Source organism: Olea europaea, chromosome 18 (assembly GCF_002742605.1).
Source record: "Olea europaea var. sylvestris chromosome 18, O_europaea_v1, whole genome shotgun sequence".
In the NCBI taxonomy this organism is placed as follows: domain Eukaryota; kingdom Viridiplantae; phylum Streptophyta; class Magnoliopsida; order Lamiales; family Oleaceae; genus Olea; species Olea europaea.
Genome location: NC_036254.1, coordinates 22,114,420 through 22,119,831, shown reverse-complemented (window position 1 = coordinate 22,119,831; position 5,412 = coordinate 22,114,420). Strand labels below are relative to the sequence as shown.

The following is a 5,412-nucleotide window of genomic DNA, read 5'->3' as shown; positions in this document are numbered from 1 at the left end:
TTGAGACACACTTCAGGGACATGTTCATTTTTGTTGCGTCCGTTAAGTTGGATTGGACAATATCAAGGCTCGATTTGATATGGCTTTTGAAAAATCAAAAGTTGCTTTTGAGGTTCAAACAAAAGATGTTTTTAGATCCATTTGATTATTTTTATGAATGTGCTTTTGTTCGTTAGGATAGCATTTAGAAGATATTAGTTTAATGACTCTCGGAATGCGAGTGATTTTAAAAATTAGTTTTCAAATAAAAGTTTAGATAGTTTTCTTCAAAAGTTTTATAACAAAAAATAAAAGTAAAAGTAAAAATCATGTCAAATGAATCTAAATTTTTAGTAAAGTTGGTAATATTTTGTTCGCATTGAATATGTCCAATATTCTTTTTGTATTATATCTGTTATTGTGTGTCGTACATTTTGGATATCTTAAAATTTAAGATATTACTGGAGGTAGGGATGTTAAAAGGGTTGAGCCGCTCGGCTCGATGAAATAGGGCTTGTAGGCGGCTCGAGCTTGTAAAATTACGAATCTGAGCGCGAGTGAGCCTCGCTCGGCTCGCCTATAGTGCGAGTCGCTAGGCTTGTGGATCGCCATTTTTGAGTGACCAAAACGATCACTTTTTTCAATGACTCAAACGGTCATTGAAATTCAGTGACCCTTTCGATCACTGATTTATTCTTTTTCCTTCTATTATAAATATCCCTTAACTCCGCATTTTTTTTTATATCAATTGTCTCATCATTCTCACTTCTTATTTCTCAACTCTCTTTTATATCAATTGAGTTTTTACTCTCTTGCATTGTTGTGTAAAATATATAATATCGATTTAATTTTTACAGTTTATTCAGTTGTAATTTCAATTCATCCAATTCTCGTTACATTTATATTTTTATTAGTTATTATATTTGAATTTCACCATAAACAATCAAATAAATGGATCAACAATCATTTGTTGAGAGCAGTCAATTTCAAAATGAATTTGTCGGTCTAAATGACGTAGCCATACTAGAAAATGTTCATATTCACGGTCATGGAAGTCACAATCCAATTGATTTGGATGATATTAACGTTTCCAAAGTGGAACATGAGGACGAAGATGTTGAATTAAACATCCCAGATGTGAGGAGAAAGCGAAAGGACAAAAAACAAGCAATATTTTATGATCACTTTAAATTGATTTCAACGAGAAAAGTCGTCAATAACCTTGTAGAATCTAAGGCAATATGTAAATACTGCCAACAAAGATTGGCACGGCAAAAAGATTAGGGCCACCCATCTCAACCGCCACTACAAAATATGTGTGGTCAGACATGGACTTCTTCCAACTGGTCAAACACAATTGCAATTTGGCAGTCCAGACGTCAGTTTTACGACTCCACCCCTATCCATGTGGGTGTATTCGAAGGACAATACTCGAATCGGAATGGGGAAATTTGTTGCCACCACTGAGTTGCCTCTGGCTATTGCAGATAACCCACACTTGTCTCGTTCGTGAAAGAATATCTATAATCAAGGTACATTGGGGTAAGTCGAAACACTCTTTGTGCCGATACAATACAGTATTTTAATAATTCAAAACAACAATTAATTATGAATTTGTAATAATATGTGAGTGTTAAATCTTTAACTTTTGATATATGAGAAGATGTTAATAAAATAGCATATATAGCTGCAACCGGACATTATATAGACTCACTTTGGTATATGCATAAAAAAATTATTGCTTTTAGAGTTATTGAGTTTCCTCACAATACTAATAATATATATAATGATATAGTATTGTTAGATAATATAATTGCGAGACTAAAATTCGCTATTTTACTTTTGATAATGCAAGTGTTAATAAGGTAGTTATCGGTAAATTGTGTAAGGTACTTCAACCTAATTTTGGTGGGTATTTGTTTCATATTCGTTATGTGTGCCATATTTTGAATTTAATTGTGCAAGATGACTTCAAACATATAAATTATGAACTTCGAAGGATTAGTAATGCATTAGTATATATTACGATCTCTCCTAATAGAAAACAAGCATTTGAAGATTTTTGTGCCGAATTAGGGGTGATGACTGCTAAAATATTTGTTAGCGACATAAGTCATAGATAAAACTCTACTTGCTATTAAAGTCATGTGAATGTTTCGAACATTTAATAACTAACTTTTATAATAATAGATACGTTAGAAGCGATGACGATGGTATGTTGAATGAATTCGATTGTGTTTTAGTTTTGAAAGTTAAATGATTTTTAACATATTTTTATGAGACCACAAAAATTTTATTAGGCGTTTATTATCCTACAAGCTAAATGGTGCTTGAACACCTTTATATAATTGCAAGAACATTCCATATATAAAAATGATTTTGATTTTAGTGAAATTATAATTGCTATGAAATTAAAGTTTAGAAAATATTAGGAAGAACTGCCTATGTTATTTCCTTTAGTATGCGCAATGGATCCCCGATATAATATTTCAGGAACTAAATACGTATTAATCAAATCAATAAGCCTTAATACTTGATATACCTATCACATATAAGAATTTAGAGCAAATATTATGTGAAATGTATGATTTATATACGGAAAGAATGAGTGCGAATGTTAGTCAGGTACCCTCTGCATCTGCTCCTTCGGCTGAAATTGAAGATGATGCTGAAATAATGAATTTATTTCAAGGCATTAATACATTTAGATATGATGCAACTGCAATATGTTTATCTAGTGCAATGTATCTATGTTTGCATTTTATCAAACATTGGTCGCAACTCAAAATACGATGTCTGCCGAATTAATTAATTATTTCAATCATAATATGCCAACAGATAGGATAATTAAAAAAAGTTCAGAAGAAGTAATTGAATTTTGGCGAAAGTATGAAAGAGGTTGGCAAATTATTTCTGCAATTGCGAAAGATCTACTGACACCTTCGGTTAGCACTGTTGTTTCGGAGTTTGCTTTTAGTGCAAGTAAAAGGGTTTTGACCGATGTCAGGAGTCGACTGAAAAAAATGTTTTGAAAGCGTTAATGTGCGTAAAGGATTGACAGGTTTCGACTACAAAATAAATACTCTGAAATTGCGTTGTTAGGTAAGTGATATTTGATTTAATTATATTAATCAAAATTTTCTTATTTTTTAATCGTTAAATTTAATTTTCTTTAAAAAATTGTACATGTTACAACAAGTTGTTCATATACAATTTTTAACTCCATCTACTTAAAATTGATGTAGCCGGTCCCAAATTCGGATAAAGGAGGAGTGTTTACATTTTATCTATTTTAAAAAGAAATTGAAAAAAATTATTTTTTGTAAATGTATTTCAAAAAACAATTCGTTTTCATTATATAAATATTTTATACTTTATAAAAAATATTACAATATGATAGAAATAAAAAAAGTGTTTTAATTAAATTATTTGTATTTTTTTAACACTTTTTATTTTTTTTAAAAGTGTTTTCATTACATTATTTATATTTTTCTATATTTAAAAAAAAATGACGAGCTTGAGAGTCATAGGTCGGCTCTACCCACGAGCTCGTGGGCCGAGCTGAGCTCGTTCAAAATCAATGAGCCATGAGCTCAACTTGTCACGAGCGCGAGCCGAGCTCGTGAGGTTAAGGGCCGAACCGATCCGGCTCGATCCATTGACATCACTAACTGAAATCGACTCGGCCCATTGACATCACTAATTGGAGGACTTCATTTACAATATTTAAATAATTAGTTCTGGTTTCATTTTTGTTTTTTAAATTTGTGTAGAATAGAAAGGAGCATTTTTCTTTCTACAATAAATTTGAAGTATAAAAAATAAGAAAAGGTCATAAATGTCATTTCATAATAGGATGGCAGCTAGACTTCTTCCTGGCCTCACTCAATACAATAATCATATAACTTACACACAGCCCACGCCCTATTTTTAAATTCAAAATCCAGCACCGGCACCAGCAAGCAATTTCTGTTCACCCAAAAAGAAATAAATAAAAAATAAATTTAAACCTCATCCCTCAAGAGTGTCTATAAAGACACACCTCTCTCTCATTTACGCGTCATTTGATTTCTCCATTTACACATTTGGCGTTCCAAACGAGGTGGCTTTTAGCATAACAGTTAGCAAGAAATCAAAACAAGTTAGCTAATCATTCGTCGAAGGTTGGATTTGCATCTCGTCTCGAATTTTTCGCTCTCTTGATAGAATTTCTCTCCAGCTCAAGTTAAATTATTATTGTTGTTGTTATTTCCCAAACTTTTTTGTTTTTTTTTTTTTTTTAAATTTTTGGTTGTAGAAAGATTTTGTACTTGTATTGATTTATTCCGGAGCATCATATGAGATCTGAAATTCGATGCGTTATGGATCCAATATTTAACGTCTTTTTGAGCAATGGGTTAATGGAAGGGTTAGATTTGGTAATTCTGAAGTAACTGATTCTTTAAGTCCGGTCTGTTCTTTGTAGCATAATATTTTGCTCGATCTATGCTGCGACTTTATAGATCTGCTCCTTCCTGTTGTCACTTATTGATTTCGTTTGAATTTAGCTTGTCTGTATGTATTTTTTGCATAGCTAAGGTCACGGCGATGACAATTGATTGTTATTGCTCTGAAATTCAAGTCCTTTCTCTTTGAAACGATAATCTTTTATTAACTTGATCTGAATTTAATTGCTTGATGTTTTGTAACAAGAGGATTTTGAACTCAAACTTTTACCTCATGAAGCTTGCGGCTGTGAATCCTGTTTTTCTTCTACAATTAAAGAGAAAATATTGAAATTTAGAATGTTGTTCCCAGAGAATTATGATTTGACTTTAAAAGTTTAAAATGTGGCAAATGTTTCAAATCTGAAATAAATGTTCATATAACGTGGCATGTTTTGCGTGATTATATATTGACTAAAACACACTGGCATTTTTTGGACGTGTTCTTTGAATTATGAATACATGTTTGTGCTGCGGCTTTGCAACAATTGTATGCAGCTTTTAGCAATAGTATGCAATTCAATCTCATTTCTTAAGTAATTGATTTCTGTTTTTTTCTGGAAACTTCTTTCCACTGAAGCTGAATGAGTGCTGTATTACAATATGTCTCAATCTGCTTCTTATTACATTAGACATGGATCTCTGCGATTCTTCTTTAACCAACGTCCTACTATACTGATGTGATGTTGGTTTTTCCAGTTCATAGAAAATGGCTGATGCAGAGGATATTCAGCCACTCGTTTGCGATAATGGAACTGGAATGGTTAAGGTTAGTTGATGCTTTCAAATTCTTTATAAGCCTTTCTCTATATTATCATTGGTTATGTAAAAGTGATATTTATGTTTATATACAGGCAGGATTTGCTGGTGATGATGCTCCCAGGGCAGTTTTCCCGAGTATTGTGGGTAGGCCCCGGCACACTGGTGTGATGGTTGGGATGGGACAGAA

General features: G+C 32.3%; 1 long non-coding RNA gene across 1 annotated transcript; it reads left to right on the top strand.

The window, feature by feature from the left end:
* Nucleotides 1-3,917: 3,917 nt before the first annotated feature.
* Nucleotides 3,918-5,412, top strand: LOC111367790. Its single transcript, XR_002697887.1, has 3 exons — nt 3,918-4,142; nt 5,163-5,232; nt 5,318-5,412. It is a non-coding gene; the product is annotated as an uncharacterized LOC111367790 (long non-coding RNA).